General features: G+C 43.4%; 1 long non-coding RNA gene across 1 annotated transcript in view; it reads left to right on the forward strand.

The window, feature by feature from the left end:
- The window catches only part of LOC146178992 (uncharacterized), a 45,265-nt gene that overhangs the window by 16,060 nt on the left and 10,460 nt on the right, over positions 1 to 18,745 (forward strand). The window contains exon 2 of the long non-coding RNA XR_014700906.1: positions 11,968 to 12,035. This is a non-coding gene — a long non-coding RNA (uncharacterized LOC146178992). The remainder of the gene's footprint in view (positions 1 to 11,967; positions 12,036 to 18,745) is intronic.

Raw genomic sequence — 18,745 nt, forward strand, 5'->3', positions numbered from 1 at the left:
TTTCTAATACTGAGTGTGACGTCATCATTTCGTCAATCGGGACGTCGTTTCTTGCCGTGAAAGCACTTTCGGTTTCGATTTGCTGTTTTTCGTTTTTAAAAATACTTCAAATTGGAATTTCGAAAAACGTTTTTTTTTGTGTTGGAGTCAGCACATGCCGATGAATGTAATTCAACTAAAAACCCAAAATGATGATAAAACCACCGGAGTTGACCTTTAAGGCTCTTTGGACATAATTGTGTACGTTACGGACTCTCGTTTCTCGAAGAGCATGATCTAGTTAGGGTTCTTTTCTAGTTCTGAGCCGAATTTTAAATCTCCTTCGCCTTGCAATTAGGGTACTTTCTGCGTCTAGTAGCGAACGTAGCAAGAGATGTTTTGTAAAATAGAAAGTTTTGCAGCTCATATATTCCGCCATTTCGGAGCTGGCGTATTTTCCGCCCGTACCACCGTCTTATTTTTATTGTTTCTTTAACGATGGGTTTCTTGCATCGCATGCATGCACCTTCAGAACACAAAATGATTCCACACTTTCTATAATGTCCATTTCATAGACCCTGATGTGTTTACAGTATAGTGTTTCCAGCTAGTTTCACAGTCTGTAAGAAATCTTGCACGCGCATTTTGTAGAAAATTAGCCATTGGTGGTTAGGTTGTAACACCAACCAACCGAATTTGTTGAGGCCTGAACATGCTGTTTAGGTCAAAATTTATTTGCTTTCAATCGAAATAATTAATTGCCATTGTGGCGATTAGGGTCTTTCTTTATTTGCTTATAATAACGTCTTTTTATCGCCCTAATGAAGACGCCGGTATAAACGTGGCGAAGCTACACCAAGTTAATTCATTGCTTGAACGATTAAGTCTGCATGTAGGAAGTGGCTAATATTGCAGAACTGTCAACACAAGCCGCTAACGCTGAAAAAAAAAAAAATGGTTTGCGAGGGTAACGCAATTGTTTACCCCTTTGGTTGTGAATGCAATCGTCTTTTAACGCGTGCTTAAGAATACACGAATTCAAGAGCTGTCGGTGCAGCTTGTTTTACCCCGTTGTTGGGAGGTCATGCCGTGATCAGAAGCAGAACTTTGTGTTAACGGAGGGCATTTTCAATGCTATCAAACGATACCTTGGGATTTGCTGCAATATAGTATGATATATATCAATTTTGGAAGCAGTGCATGAAATTCGTGCAGTTAAGGAAAAGCTACAACATCCCTCCTTTTACTACGCCCATGTGCAGTCGTGAGCAAAAGTCGTATACAACACTCAGCCGGTGATGGAGCTTGGGAAAACTGCATGAAAATGTCATCTTGCAACAGCGACGGGGTAGCCACAGTGACACACGCATTAGGATAAAATGGTTCACAGCCACAACTGTCTGGATCCCAGATAGCTGTTGCTAGATGAAGTTGAAAGGCAGTTTTTCCAGGCTCTGCCACCGGCTGAGTGTTGTATACCACTTTTGCTCGCGACTGTACCTCAGACGCTATGAATAGATTGATTTCATTAATAATTTTACTACGTCTTAGCTTCGGCGGAGGATGTCCCTAGCTCTATAGTGCTCGCGGTATGCTGGAGTGAAGCTATGAGCAGATTATGAAGAAAAGCAACTGTGCGACGAAGCGCCGCTTTCGGAGCTGTTGTAGCAACTACGGCATGCACCTTTTTACCTTATGGTCAGGTAAAAGGTTTTAAAAGTAAGATATTTTGTATTAAATTTACGCTACACTCTGTCAAAATGGCACCGACTGCTCCAGCAAACGCCAGGAGGCAAGATATCATTTCCGCAGGAAAAGTGCGCCATAAAACGGAGAGATTTTAAGGGGTTGCTAGTCTGGGCCAAGTTTGGTCTGTATGAAAACATTTCTGCAACACTAACGAGAGTCTGAGCATTGTGTCTTTTGGTATTGCTAAGCAGGCGAACATTTTTAAACATGATATATAGCTGCTCCTAATGGCCCTAGCCAAATCACTACCCGCTGGGCGTGTCAGGAAAAGGCTGAAAGTTAAACATTCCGTCACCAGCCGCAATGTGAATGTTACTGGCACATTTTCTTAGCTTTTTGTGAATGTTATTAGCTTGTTAATAAAACCTATTTGCAGCGGCAAAACAGTAAGGATCGACTATATGGACATTACACGCACCGGTCTATAGTTCTCGGTCGCTGCCTTCCAGTCAACAAATGTTGAAAACAAAAATGTTCCATGCTTTTCCTTTCCGCACCAGCTGTAAGATGGGTATCTCTGGCGACCAGCTGCAATATATATTACACTATGTTGTTCCTAGACCCCGTATGCAATGATCGCAACCTTTTTTCAGCAACCAGGAGTGATCCAACAACAGAGCTACCCTACATGATGTACTAAAACGTTCGCACAATTTCTTCGTCAGTTTAAAATAAACCACAGTTGAAAATCGCGCACAGAACAGGACACAAGAAAGAGACACCACATTAGTTCTGCTGTTCTGTGAGCGAGTTTAAGTTATGCTAAACGAAAACCACCTAGCACAGCTTCATGCCTTGATTAAAATTAACCTTATATTACCAAATACGGCCTTGTTTCGCTTGTATCAAGCTCTTAGAGGTCATACATATATTTGTGAGAGACAGCGTTTCGGCTCGCTATACCTGCTTTACGCCCAGCACCAGGAATTCTCAGCTCATCCTTTTGAAGATTATTACTTGGAAGCATTCGGCTAATTTCAGGAATGACCACCATAAAACATTCCGCCCCAAGAAAAGACAAAAAAGAAAAAAAAAAGACACCAGGCAACATGAACAGAAGTACACCGTAGACTGCGTCGTCGTCCTATCGAAGCGCATGCATGCTTGGAGCGCAACTTTTCGTGGGACGCTTCGGCAACTCCAGAAAGGTGGATGGGACGAATTTCGTCCGCCAAGCTCGTATATATAGATGAAGGAAAGAAAAACTCCCTTTCTTGGCCACTTCATTTCTCGCGCCTCCAGATCCGGTCTGGCGGGCCTTACAATGGCCGGAAAAAAAAAAACTAAAACCAAGAGATAAACGGAGAATTTTTCACCCCAAACGTTCCCCCTTTCCCAATCTTCATGCCTTGCCGCCGAAGCCCACCCTTCTCCTTCTCCCGCATAGTCTAGGCCCTTTAACAGCCGCTGCTCGCTCACTGTAATCCATGCCGGCATGCCACCGCCTGTGAATACGTGAGCCCCTCCTTCCCTGTCTGCCTGCCCTGCCGAAAGCAAATTGCCGGCGTCAATTATGCTTCCACTTTTTCCTGCATCCGTTCTTCTCGCCTCAGTCGAACTGAATAAGGCGGCGAGTGTGTAAACGGGTGGAGGGATGTCTCGGGGCGGGCGAGTGATGGCGCTCGTCGGTCGACCAGCCTCCTTGAGCCAAGAAGGAGCATCATCGCAGTCGATGGACGCAAAGGTGGATGCCACGCGATAATGAAAACGGGATTCCCCCCTCCCCCTCCTTCGCATCCTCTCCCCGAATATACACACACCGAAATGTTCTCGCGCAGACGGTCGGTCTTCTATGGGCAGCACGGACTTCGCGTTCGCTTGCTCACGGTCCGGCTTATAGGCCCGTCAGACGTGCGTCTTATAGTAATGTATTACCCCAAACCTGTTACACGTAAGTAGTTCGTGGGTCTGAAAGGGCACTTACTCTTGCGCATTTTACACCCCAAAACCTTTTGCTGCCCCTATAATATTGCTACCGACAGCTCTGCATAGGTCAGTCGTTTAAATAACGGATTGGTTGCCGATTGCAGAGTGTTACTCGACCAGATGCGGTGACGGTTATTCCTCGGAGCATCCCACCAAGACATCATGCGTAAAATACACGTCTGAAACGCCCAGAAATTTAGCCGATACGAGTGATAAACAGCGCACTGGATAACTCCTCTCTGTGTGGATAATTTCAGTTTTCGCAACGTACCACACACACACACACACACACACACACACACACACACACACACACACACACACACACACACGCACACACACACACACACACACACACACACACACACACACACACACACACACACACACACACACACACACACACACACACACACACACACACACACACACACACACACACACACACTGAACACAAAGATCCAAAGACAACAGGGAAAGCTGCACAATGTGCGTTATGCTTGCGCAGCAGGGTGGGTGGGACATCGAAAGCGCATGTAGACTTTTTTTGGGACACCTCACCAACAACTTAGAGGAATATATGGGGTCAGAAACTCATCTGGAGGATGACGACAGTCCTCCGAAAGTAGTATTGTACAGCGGGACTTAAACTCGCGACTTTTCTAACGTAGGCATTCGATCTTGGCTGGCGGAGAGTTTGCATCTTACCACCGGTATTCTCAGAGTTATATCTCGTGTCCGTAACGTGCCTCCCGACGTGGCATGCAGAAGCTTTCTATGCTGTATACGTTCTGGCCTGCTTTCAACAGATAAGAAAACATTGCGAGGATGACCAGTAAAGTGCAGCGTAGAAATTATGTTCCTTTTATGAAGAAGTCCTCTCAAGAAGACCCGCTCCTACGGAACGGTATAAATAAGACAATAAAAGCTTGTCGAGAGATCTAAAACTGCGCAGCCATATACTCACAGCCGTTTCTTTCACGTTTTCGCAACACATATACAAAGAGAGAGAGAGAGAGAGAGAGAGAGTGAAGGCTATGTACACGACTGCATACATGGTAGTCCTGGAATATTCTTAAGATGTATATCTTACTAAGATACGATTTTCATAAAAATGCACAAGACGACATAGGATTCAATATTTGATGACAAAAATTTGGTCTCCGTTTCTCACCATTAAATGGTGTGGTGGCGCCACATCTACTAATTCACATAACGGAGGCGCTCTCTGTCAGTAACAAATAATAACTGTTTTTGCAATACAACCTTTTGTTATTAAGTAACGTGCCTGATTCAATGAGCATTTTTATGAAACTTGCATCACGCTGCAGTTCATAGTCGCCTGGTTGTGGAATTTTTTGTTCATTTGTGACTTTTCGGTCACCCTGTACTACGGCCGGATTAAAGTAATGTAGTAGCGACGATGGCAGTCTGGCCGAATATTTACAGGTGCAGACAAAAGTAAACCGGGAGTAAACCTTCGAGCACATGGTAGGCTATTTCCTCAGTGGCTTACAATGGATGACGTGTTTATGCTATTCGGATGACGTCATCGTTTTGTCCCCTACGTTCGCAAGTCACCTGCACCGCCTTTCTACGATCGCGGTCGTCCTCCTCCGTGCCAGTCTTCAACCGAACGCCAAGAAATGCAGCCTCGAGTGGCGCCAAACCAAAGTACTGGGTTATTTGGTTGATGCGACTGGTGTGCAGCCGGACCCCAATAAAATGCGGGCCGTGCGCGTGTTCTTTACTCTGTGAACCTAAGTGATGTGCAAAGTTTTCTCGGGCCTTGCTCCTATGAATTCCGCCGCTTCATTCTGAACTTTGCAGACGTAGCGCGTCCCATTACCTCCCTTTTCTACAGAAAAACAGGAATTTCACTTGCAGCCGTGACCAAGCTCATACCTTCAAAACGCCTATTTCTGCCCTCATCGCTTCACCTATCCTGGTGCATTTCGACCCTTCAGCACCCACCAACGCTAGTGGCCATAGTATTGGCGCCATCCATGCCCAGTACCAGCACGGCAGCTCTGGTGTGAATGTCTATGCCAGCTGCCTGCTATCTCACTCCTAGCGCAAATATTTACTTACGGAGCGGGAATGTCTCGCACTTGTTTTGGCATTGCCTAAATTCAACCGTTATTTGTTTGGGACTTACGGAGTGGGAATGTCTCGCACTTGTTTTGGCATTCACTAAATTCAACCGTTATTTGTTTGGTAAGCCCTTCTGCGTAGTCATAGACCATAATGTCTTGTGTTGGCTGTCCTCACTTAAAAATCCTATACTGGCCGATCGCTGGGCTTTGCGCTTACAAGTATAGGCATTTACTGTTTTCTACAAGTCGGGCTGATTATACCTCAAGACACTGACTGCTTGTCTCGCCATCATGTCGACACTAACTTATTGCCTGGCCCTACTGCCGATGACTTCGATTTGTCCGTCTCGGAGATTATTCACATCAGCGCCGACCAGAGTCGTGACCCTTCTCTGTGACCAATTATTGGCCAGTTACGCAACAACTGTGATCCTTCCGTTAGCTTATTTGTGCTTCGTACCCAACTCATCTGCGCTCTCCTTGAACACCTCTGTGACGCTCCTACAGCAGGGTACTTGAGAGTGTCACGCACTTACGACAGTGTGCGACGACGATTCTTCTGGCCTTGTCTTTACCGCTCTGTCCATCGCTACGTCGCTACGTCTCCGCTTGTGAGCTGTGTCAGCACCGGAAGACATCCCCGCTTCAGTCCGGTGGGCCCCTGCAACCAATCGCAGTTGCAACTGAGCCGCTTTCTCGTGTTGGCCTCGACCTGCTTGGGCCCTTTCTGACATCCGCTTCCGGGAACAAATGAATTGCTGTGGCCACCTAATGCCACCCGGCAGCTATAACCAGCTGCGCCTCCAGCTGCGCCTCCAACACTGTAGACTTTCTTCCGCATGAAAGTCATCTCGGTTCATGGCGCTCCCCGTCAACTGCTCACCGATCGCGGCCTCTGCTTCCTTTCTTGACCTCTCTTGACCTTTCTTGACAAGTTCGCAATGGTCTAACGTCCACAACACCTATAAACAAACGGTTTTACTGAGCGCTTTCATCGCACACTGGCCAACATGCTGTCAGTGTATGCTTCCGACCATCACCCCGACTGGGACGTCTCTTTGCCTCTCAAAACCGCCGTGATACTCTCCCTTCTGTCTACTTTTCGGCTTCGACCGTTTACTCCCCTTCGACACTTTATATATTGACGATTATCGCCTGCGCTGATGTCGCCCGCCATATTGCTCGAGACCAGCTTGGCGTGTCTCAGCGCTCTGAAACGCGCCGTTACGATCTTCAGCACCGTGACGCCCACTCCCATACGGGCTCTCTCGTACTCCTGTGGCTACCATGGTAACAAGGTTCCTTCCTTCGTGACCGGAAATTCATGATTACACATACATTAAAATGACGTGCTATACATTTACTGCACCGTTTGAATGAAAAACACTTTTCGTACGCGGACATAAAGGAAGAAAGAAAAGTTCATGTATGCTTTATTAGGATCTGTTTCGGTTAAGTTCGTGTTCCATCTTTGATTTGAGATAATATCTTTAAATAGGTTGTATTTTTATCAGAGTAGTGGTGGATGAGTAATTTTCATCCTTATTTGTATTAGACATTTTGTGAGGAGGAATGAGGTAGATTGGCAACTGGTCACTTGGATCGCACATCAATGGACCCGCTTTGACGTCGTCAGGAGAAAAGCTTGTGATACAAAGGTATAAGATATATTTAGAGGTAGAACTTATTCAGATTGGCGCTTCTATTAAGTCGCAGCACGCCTATGGCATAAACAGCTATTGTAGGCGCAAATAGCCTGAGCTATTTGTTGAAGCATTAAGATTAAAATCGGCAACAGAAACACATTGTAGCGTTAACTGGAGGCTTAGTTCAAACTTTTTCCATACAGTGCAAAAGAACATTCCTTAAGGATCCACATGGTGGGTCAAAAAACGCTGCTACCAGAACATCATAAAATTGCACAACGACACATTCAATGTTGTCACTGATAATATTGTACTCTGGTAGCACGTGATTGATGGTGATTATGCGTAATGCGTAATCCTTGTCTCGAGTAATTGGTGGCCATGTTGACCAGCTCAGTCCCGGTCGTCCAGACCAGAGCCGTGGAATGAACCACACAGGTCGCCGTCAGTCATGGGTTGATGGCCAACTAATACAGAATCGTCCGCATATGCTTTCTGACGGAATAACGTTTTTCAATCCATTCACTTGCTATCGCCGCAGCCCGTCACGCCTCGTATAAAACTGCAACACTCTCACGTGCTGTACATTGAACATGGTCGTCTCCACGGAGTTCGGTATGCCCCGCTCCTTCATTTAAAGCAGGTCCACCGTACGCATACGCCATCTAGGTAAAGACGGAGACCGCAGCCGTGGAATGCAGGCTGCCGATACCATCGAACAGCAATAAGCCAGATTAGCTCATTGCCGAGAAGCTTACCAAGCACGGAAGTGAACCAAGATAAAAACGGCAGTAGTGACTGCGGTTGCGGCCGATGGCTAACTCTCGTGAAACTTCGTTCAATGAAAATTGAACCTCTACATTTTTTTTTTTTTCGAAAGCCCTTGTACCCGACCTATGGAGATTTCGGAGATAGCAGGAAAGAACACGAGGCTTCAGGTGAACTGGATGTGGAACAACCGCAAGCCAAGTTAAGCTATACTTTCTGTGATATGAATACTGAGTCGCTGATTGTTGCCAGTCTATATCGCTTCCCCGACTTCGGTCTCATCACACTTTCCATACCCTCACAACCTTTCCATACCCTCCCAACGACACGTGGAAGTTCGTGTATGCAGTCAGAGATAGCGGGGTATTAGCACGGTTATCTTATCTGGTTTATCCGGAATTTATTCACACAGAAAAGAAGCGTCGAGCACAGGCGTACAGTGACCCGGCCAATCTTTGGCGCGTGGCGCGCCAACCTGAAAACACCTACTATTATATACTCGCGAGTTTTTCCATTCCTTTGTAACAACCACCTAAGATAATCTCTGTGCAGTTATGTACATAGTGAATTAGCAGGTGCAGCTTCTAGTATATTCTTTCTTTGTTTTAGACGAAATCAGCGTTCGTATATAGCGCCGCTCGGATTCTTTCTCACGTTAGCTGGCGAATGCACCGAATATTATTTGTCAATACAGTGAGCTTGGTGAAAAGTAATCCTCCATATTTGTGCAGACAAGTTCTGGTGCCGGGTTTTTCTTAGTTTCTGTGTATAGACACGCCGCCAGAAGGATACTGAACACGAATCGGGGACTTGCAGTTTTTTCATGTGTTCCTTAGAGAGGTTATTGATCACTTGGGTTCACACGCGAGCGCAAGATGTGCTAATGTATGCGTATAAAGTAATCTCTAATAATTGCTTTGGAGTATGTGCGTGACAAAAGTTTTGACTTCCTAAGCCTACTCCGTATTAGTATAACTGGAACTGAAAGGCTGCGAAAAAAAAAAAAAAAGAAAGAGAAAGCGATCATCTGGATCTCGCAAGCACTCACTTAAATATTCGTTTTTCGTTTCGTGTTACTATTTTTAACATTATGTACGAAATTTTGCATAAGCTTAAGGAAACAAATTAACCTTTGGGATTTAGGGCTATATGCCTTCTGACAGGCTTTTTTTGGGATGCATAAGTAGTTTACCCGGAAAAATTATTCTGAGAATCGAATCAGTGGTGTCTGAAGAGGGTGATATCGATTTGGAAACATGCACGCATTTAAGACTATGAAAGGTGTTTTTTTTTTTTTTTTTTTTGAAAGTGCATCTTCGTTACTCAACTGCCTACTTCTTCATAAAAACGCGCGCCGTAAACACAATACGATATTCAAGCAAGAAAATGATGTAATACGCCCATGTCCGGATAACCAGGCTGAATCGCTCCATCGATCGGTTAATGAATCAATAAATCTATCATTTTATAATACGTGTATAGGCGCCTTTCTTGAGCAAACACTCATGATTATAAATCCTGAATCGATTGATCGGTCAATTATTCCGCCGCAGTGTCGGGGAAAGATGACAGGCGCTCTATACCTGCTCACGCCATCCGTAATTTCTGGAGCAAACGTAAGGACTAATCTATTCGGGCCGGCTTGCAGTGATGGGTCGCCACAGGGCAGACACTGCACCGCACTTTATCACTATATCACTTCCGTCAAAATACTCTCTCCGCATTTCACCGAATCCCGCGATGTCGTTTCGGTGCAGCAATTGCCATCTGCCTATCTTGTCGGTATCGGACGTCTTTGCCACGAGGATTTGCACAAAACTGCTGAAAGCGTCCAAGGAAAAAAAAAAAAAAAAAAAAAAAAAAAAAAAAAAAAAAAAAAAAACACGACAGAAGATGTCCATACGTGCTCCTGACGAGGATGGTGCTTAGCGAGGCGTCTCCAGAGCATTGCACGGCGAGGAAGTCACAGCGCAATGCACTTCACTTGGCTCGCGCTTTTTTCCCGGAACTGTTGCTCGCAGTTTGGATAACGTTCGTCGGCTACTTGGCTCATCGTTGCATGCATCTTCGCGCATGACTTTCTTTCATCGTAATCGACGCGGGCGCTGAACGGAGCTGGAGCTTTGATTTAATGGATGGGCAATATAGAGAACCCATCTAGAGCACAGTCTACACTGCGTACATTTTTTTTCCTTTACTTTCAAGTTGCTCTCTTATGTTTTCTCATTGCCTTTTTTTCTGCGTAGTACCGTAGCCAGCCAATACTCTTGTAATCAAAGGAAGGGCTAGGAAACGTGAGGAACAGCAGCGGTCAGCCGAGGAACGGAGAGAGCGAAAAACTACGGAAAGGAACTAAGAATTGAAGAGGAAGCAATACCAAGGAGAAAGAGATAAAGAAAACGGCGATGTGAGGAAATATTAACAAAACTGAGCGGCAAGCCGTGCGTTGTATTTAACGAGATCAGCTACCGTGTAATTATTGCTCACGATATCTTCCACGACTGATCGCACGAGTCTTTAGATGCCGCTCCGACGCGTGCACTCGTGGCTGTTCTATCTCTTTTTGCGTTCTTTTACTTCCTAACGATTTCGCCTCGTTGAGTTCAAGTTCGTCCGAGAAATGCGCCGGTATTCGGAGCGCTTGGATTGCGTAATAACGCAACTCGTTTGTCTACACGGCGCATTTGTGGACGTGCAATTTGTCTGTGAGCGCGCTCTCGTTCGTGACGGATGATTCCCACGGTCGCTCTGAAATAATAATCGCTCGCTTCGACGTGGGGATTCGTGCGCGCACGAGCGCAGTGGTTACGAGGAGCCCTTCCTAACGTTCCTAGTGAAAACCATTACGCAGAACACCGCGGCATTAATCATTGTATTCAGTATACATCATTAGTAGCAATGAGTGGTGGCTGATTTTCTTTGGTTCATCTTTGTTTTTTTCTCCTTACTTATTCCAGTCTTGTGCTATCGATAATGGATCATAGGAGCAGAAATTGATAAGGGCTTTATCTTTCGGAGTATGCTTATAGGTAACAGATATACAAACATAAAGAGTACCAAAGGTGCGCTGTTTCGGTTCTTTTTTGTTAACAATCTATTTACACTATTGATCTCGAACTCAACCACGATGCAAGCATTGACAGTAACCTTTATTTATGTATCGTAGTTTACTGCAGGTAAGTTCTGCCATTCATATATATAGGGCTCTCGCCAAGACAGACTAAGTTCGCGAGCGCGTGTGTGTTTGTGCAACATATATTTCTGACAGCATTTTGACTAACACTGCCTTGTCGATGTGTGATCTGCCGTGCTTATCACTCTCATAGCAAAAAAAAAAAAAAAAGAAAAAAAAAAAGAAAAAAAAATCAAAGCTAGAACGTCGAAATTAAAAAAAAAAAAAGGACCTATACACCGTTTATACTTACTGTTCAAAACAAAAACCAAACGTCCTAAAATCTCGGAAAGAGGTTACCCTTAGAGCTCTAAAGGTGCCATAAACGATAAGCTATATGCGCGGGAAAAAACTCAAATAGCCAAGCCTAACGGTTTTCGTTCGAGGCTGCATGTACATTTGATTCCGTGCTTGATAGTGGCTATTTGCTAGTGGCGGAAAGCCACTATCAATTACATACTTAATGACTAAATAATCAATCAATTATTAATGACTAATGAATTAATTTGTTACAATTTAGTGCAGTTGCGTAGCAGAATGCGGCACTCAGGCTTTCGCCTTTTACTACTTTAGTCGCTAAAGTCCCTCGTATTTTTTTTATTTTTTTTTTTTTTTTTACTGTTCTCGCTAGATGGCATGAAGAAGCTTCAAAGTTCAGATGTGAGGAGGGCTGTGAACGTTGAAGCAAGCAGATCATTGGTCATTAGACGCGCACTCAAAGAAAGATGGGAGCGAGCAGTATAAGTGCAAACGTTGACATATATGTGGGTAAAGCAGAAAAAGGTAAAGAATCCTTGGATCATCCGTGAGCAGCATATGAGAATCAAACAAAAAAGTAGGCTATTTGAAAAGTTCCTTATTGCTAAACATGAAAATAAATTTTCGCTGTTTAAAGACGTTTGAAACAAGTTAAATGCAGATCATTAGAAGATTAAGAGTTTGATTATTGCACAATTAGGATTGCAGACATTACTGGCAATTCACAACTAAGGTGGCAAACTGTCAGGTATATACTCTAGAAGAACTTAAGAAAAGAAAGGTCCCGTATCAAAATGACGCTTCAACTGATACGGAAGTTGCAGATTTCTTTAATGATCATTTCATTGCAGTAGGATCATGTGGTTGAGGAATCAGCCGATATACCATGTGAACAGTTCATCTAATCAAACTCCGTAAACGAAATGTTATTAGCGCCGACTGACGAGAGTCAAGCGTTGAATACAATTCTAACACCGAAGAATGCCTGTGCACCAGGAGCCGACTAAATTACACGAAACCGATAAAGGGTGTGGCTGAAATAATCTTTTTCCCACTGTCCCACATTTACAATATTACTTTACCTACAAGCGTTTTTCCTAATGAAATTAAACTGGCCAAAGTCACTGTCATACACAAGGGTGGCTGTAGGAGCAACTAACAAATTATAGGCTCATATAAGTACTACCGGTATTTGCAAAGGTTCTGCTGAACAGATTATCAACAAACGACTTGTTCGATTTCTAACTGCACAAAATATTATAGCCAATGAGTAATATGGCTTTAGGAAAAATAGATCAGCAGAAACCACACTCACTGGGATAAATGAAAAAAATTCTAAACAACATAAAAGAAAAGGCATACACCCTGGGAATTTCCCTCGACTTATAGTAAGGCTTTTGGCTGTATTCAGCACGACCTATTATTAAAAAAGCTTCGATTTTACGGCATCCGGGGCGTATCATTGACTTTAATTGAAAGCTATTTACCTGTAAGAGAACAATTTACAGTCGTAAATTCTGTGGCGTGGAACGTAAAAACGTGAAATATGGTGTGCCCATAAATCTATTCTGGGATCGGGGCTCTTTATACCTGCATGATAAAATAAATTTATTGGGAAGCGAAAACTGTGTTGTACGCTGATGACAGCAATGTTTTTGTCTCAGGTATCGACCCCTACAGGCTTGAAATAAAGGCTAACTATTACTTGACAGGCTTGAGTACGTAGTTGAATGCAAACAAGATGCAATTAAATGCTAGTAAGACAAAATACATTATGTTTAGGGTAAAAGGTGTAAAAGCTCCTGACAATCTAAACTTAAATTTTGAAAACACTCAGTTACAGCAATGCTCGCAAGTTCGTTTTCTTGGTGTTCTGCTTTAAGAAAACTTATCCTGGAACTCGCATGTAGATCAGCTTCGTATGGTTATCTTTGTCGAGCTGTTGCCATCTTAAACAGATTGTTAGCTTTTACAGTTGCTAACGCGGAAAAGAATGCACAAAAGGATAGACGGATGAACTACAAGTTACAGTTAATGACGCTTAATATATAAATACACACACTGTATAAGGGTAAATTACTAAGCACGTTTCACACAACGAACCGCTCGCGCACACGCTCGGACACACGCTCTCCGCTTCGCCCGTTTCGCCCGTTTTCCGCACGCCTCTCTCCGCACAAAGAGGGTGCTCTGCTCTTCGTCAAAGTTGACAGTCTCGCATTTAAAAGTTGAAAGAAATACAAACACTCCCAGAAAACACAGAAACATAGAGAGAAGGGACGCATGCGTGCAAATGTCATCTTCCGAGAAACGTCGGGGTGGGAGCTGTCCCGCGTCCGAGCCAAGGTCGCTCCCTCGGAATTGGCCACACTGCGTCGGGCCCCTCGCGCGCACGGACTCTCACACAAAGAAGGACCTCACTCCCCTTGGCCGTAAAATAAGAGGAATGGCCATTAGTAAAGTGAACACACAGAAAAAAACGGACGCCCGTTACACTTGCTTACAAGATTGAGGTTCTATCCCCAGGTGTCCACAAAGGTACAAATATATTACTCACTAATACACGCCCGTTTAATTTACTGTTCCCTTGTATAGTTATCGACGGCACGAACAAATCTAAATTATCTCCTTGCTATACAAAAGTGAGCATTGCGGGCTATTGGAAATTTACCGCTTTCACAAAGCTGCCGGCATTTATTTAGGTCTTATGACATATTAGAAATAAGTCAAGTGCAGACATACAAGCTATGTGTTGAAATACTACGCCAGTACAAGTTATATAAAATAGCCTTCAAAAATGCATATCACACTAAGATTAGCATCTATGAACTTTGAGAACAACAAATGGAAATAACTTGCGCACGGACAAATTATCGTCTTCAGAGGCTAGGATGGCGGATTCCTCAATAAATTAATCAGCACCCCCTTATAATGAATATTGCACGCAGTACTCCATCCGATCGCAAATATAAAAAATTAATAAAAATGCTTAGATAAGCTTTTGAAGATGAAATATAATGTACTCTTACTGGCTGTCTGGAATATGCTTTTTCTTTATACTTAAACTGTGGTTAAACTATGTTTATTCTTAGCATAACCACAATGGTTGTAAATCCGTCCTTTTATTATTTATGTAAAAAGCGAATCTGTGTCAAGTCATGTAAATCCTTTCTCCTGATTTTTGTGTAGTCTGTGGTGCCGCCTGCCATTCAGGAAGTGTATGCCTTTTTCCATGTCAACCCGGGCAACCTTTTTACCTTGTCTGAAACAAATCTAAAAAAAAAAAAAAAATGCTTATCCACAAGCGGCGGCGCTATGCTGCATATGCATAAAATATGGTCATAGGTTGCCAGCTCCTGGCACCATCTGAAATCCGACTCAGTATCATCCGGATACGTTTTAAACAACACGTATGGATTGAGGAAAGACCTAGTCTGCAATCTTTTCTAGACGCATTCCTGTGCCTTGACTAACTTCTCGTCCGGGGGTGGATAAATCCTCCGCTTCAGTTTATTTGTGGCATTTGAAAATTTCAAAATGACTGGTGGATGTTAAACGTTGAAAAAGAAAGCTAGTTAGGAAACAAATCAAAAGATTATTTGTGGGGCACGATTATGGATACTCATACGTCGGTTACAAATCTCCAACATGGGACCGAATTAGGCAACAACCACATCATAACTGCTTAAAACCTGCCAGAAACCGATCGGTTAGCCGTGCTCGTATTGGTCGATTCTGACTGGCGGGCATGCCGATCATTAAGAGCGGGGCCTAATTGAATGGTTTGTGCGAGCTTCTGTGGTGTGATAATTGTTTAATTCGGCCCCCGATTTCCAGACCATGTTGTAGGGACCTATACTCTACGGACCAGCATAGCGTCTCGCCAAGGATATTTTGGATATGCCAGGACGCGATTATGCGTGCTGTGTCTGTTTCTGAGAATAACGAGAGCCTGCGCACGAGTCGTTGATGTGTATTTTTCAATGGAAAACATTATTAGGGTCATGGAGGCGAATACTGTCCGTCTTCTTCTGTTTGAATAGATAAATCTTTCTTATATGCGTGTATAAGGTGACCAGAGAAGCAAAAAAGAGGTGAAAGAGGAAATAGTAAATGGCTGACAGTGCATGGGTATAATAGTGATGTATAATATTGTATTATATATTATAATCTAATAATATATTACAATATTATATTATGATATATAATATTTTATATAATATTGATGACCCAGCATGGCTCAGAAAAATAGAGAAGACTAATAATGATTAAATAAACAAATATGGGAGTTGGAGAAGTACAGTCATGATGTATAAAGCCTACAGTGGCTCGTGAAATTATGATTGAGCCTAATTTGGCAGAACAAAGGTGACCCTGTCATGACTCGGCAAATTTAAAGATGAACAGGAATGCAAAATTAATGAGCATATCCCAGCAAAATTACAGGTGAAAAAGAATCAATCGGACATGCGATGGCAGGGGTAGCAACAGAGGAAGTGAGATAAAGTTATCAAAAATTTGGTGTAAGATTCGACTTCCCAAACCAGCTTCGTATATAGTGGAGGGATACAGATAATTTTGACCATCTGGACCTCTTCAACGTGCACTGACATCGCACACTACATGTGCGCCTTGCGTTTTGTTTCCATTCTCTACTGAAAAACCAAAAGGTCTACGTGTCAATAACCTCATACAATCTCATCTAATCGCATAGACTCTCATACGGTTCACATCATTATCATAAAATATTTCCCATAGTTTATGATAATGTAAAAGAAACTATGAGACCTTATGCAATTATATGTGACTTGTATGTGATTTCTTATGCGAATTGAGTGAGATTGTGTGAGACAATGTGACGTCATTGCCTCATACAATTTTTTCAGTAGGGTTGAAGCACGTTCGCAGTGGCAGGGAATCTAGCCAGGATTTCTCAGCTCAGTGACCAAGCGTGCTAACCACTAGCCACCGAGGCGGGGAGGTTGTCAAATATCTCATGTTTTAAACTATCTCATTCCTTAAAGTTAATCTTGGGGGACTTATGATCGCCATATTCGAAGAACGTCGAAACCAACGCCCTTGGGACAGTGTACAAGGCTTAGCGAAGCTTCTACAGAGGCCAGCACAGTCAAAACATGGTGGCTCATGGACTCCCCAGCGCCATTGAGTGTGGAGGTCCAGTCATCTTCATGACGTTGAACGACGTCACGTCATCGTATACTGCTGGCGCGAATTTTAAAGTGGCATTTTTCTGGGTCCGCCTATTTAGAGGCTCCTTCTTTCGAGGGTGGCCGCTCAGGGTTCGCCAACCTTTGGCATTCAAGTGTGTTTGAGTCCTGCGGTCTGCGTGTAGTTGGAAAACCAATACATACGGCTGGGAAAGACGACGGCAGAGGACGGGAGCAAGCCAGGAAAGCTTGCTCCCACCTTCCTTCTTTCACGGCGCGGTTAGGTGTCCACATAACAAGTGTGACATATACTGCGCCTTTCCTTTCCTGCGAACCAATTTTTATTATTATTATTATTATTATTATTATTATTATTATTATTATTATTATTATTATTATTATTATTATTATTATTATTATTATTATTATTACCTCCTTCGCAAGAGCTTACTACTGCGACCGGCAACCGCAACAAGGCCTGCAAATCTGCTCTGCTAATACACAATTATATATGAGGGGCGCAATAAGTGCGCTGCAATAAAATTACAAAATATAGCAGTGTTTTTAACAAATAACTTTACGATTCATAAAACAATGTATTTTAAACTTAATCTTGCTTTCTTGAAGCATGCTGGTAGGATTAGTAGTTTTTAATTTTTTTTTAGCACGATTTCACCCTCCTGCAGCACGATTTCTGTTCATGACCCGAAGCTCCCCTGTTTGCTCACTTCGCCACCTAGCAGCGCCAACCAGTTTACGCTTCCGGATATTTAAAAAAATAAAAAATAAAATAAAGGGCTATACCAACATCCCTTTTTCTTGTATCTACCTCGCAGACCACACCTGGAACGCGCGAAACTATGTGGAAAGTAAATGCAGTAAAAAACAAGTTCTTGCGCCGAGAGAGAGGGAGGGAGAACTCTTTAATGAAAGAGATTTTAGCCGGCGTTAACGTACCGGCAATTATTTAAGCAGATAAGTCCGACATCTCTGCTTCCACACAGGTGATTACGAGTGAGAAAAAGAAAAGATGAGCATAAACATTTCTTTAGTGGAAACCTCCCTGGTGTGGTTCTTTGTATATACATGGCACTCAGGCATTGAACGGCTTGCAATCATTCCTGCAGTGGTGTGGTATATAACTTGGCATTGATTAGACTGTGATTTTATTTTAGCTGCTTACGCAATAAGCTTATCAGCTGATATTTTGCGTGTGTGTAGGGGGGGGGGGGGAGGGGTCGAAAAGACGGCTCGATATGCCGCAACTCGGGACCCTTTCGGGTGACTCACAAATTTTGTTCATTATACTTTACACCGTAGCGCTACTTAACATATACGACTTTTACGTATAGCGAAATGCGTTACCTTACGTGACCGAGTACGTTTAAGTAGACTCGTTTTAAATAGTGCAAGGTGGCAGCGTTGCGATAAGCGATCGGCGAATGTAATTGACCGGAATGGCTCGGTTGCAGATAACGCTTACCAGCCTTATAAAGTTACTATGTTAGAGTGCATTTAAACTACGACGCATCGAATCTGCAACTATAAGTATAGTCCATTAGCACCACAGTATATACCTATGAATGCATGACAGGGCTATAAAGATTGCGTTCTAAAAGCAGCTCCCACCTCCGCTTTATACTTTCTTGGACTGGCACTGGTCTACTAGATAAATGGTCGGTTACGGTCTACGATTGCTGATAAGCGTGAAAAAGTTAACAGTGCCAGGAGCTAAGTGCACGTAGAATGCGGAATGCCCGGCTATACTCAAAAATTGCTTTTCGCTTTACGCAGTCAAGCGGTCCGATTAAAACTAATCCGGTTGTCATCCATTGTGCGCAATAGTATCGTGCAGTTTTGAAATAAAAAATGGGTAAACGAGACGGCAGTGCAGAAAAAAAAATGACGGACACTATCGTTCATCATCACTGCCGTATTGCCGGTTCTCCGATATAGCGCCACGAACACGTGACACCAGGGACG

The sequence above is a fragment of the Amblyomma maculatum genome, chromosome 9, assembly GCF_055883805.1.
Source record: "Amblyomma maculatum isolate TAMU_Amacu chromosome 9, ASM5588380v1, whole genome shotgun sequence".
NCBI lineage: Eukaryota > Metazoa > Arthropoda > Arachnida > Ixodida > Ixodidae > Amblyomma > Amblyomma maculatum.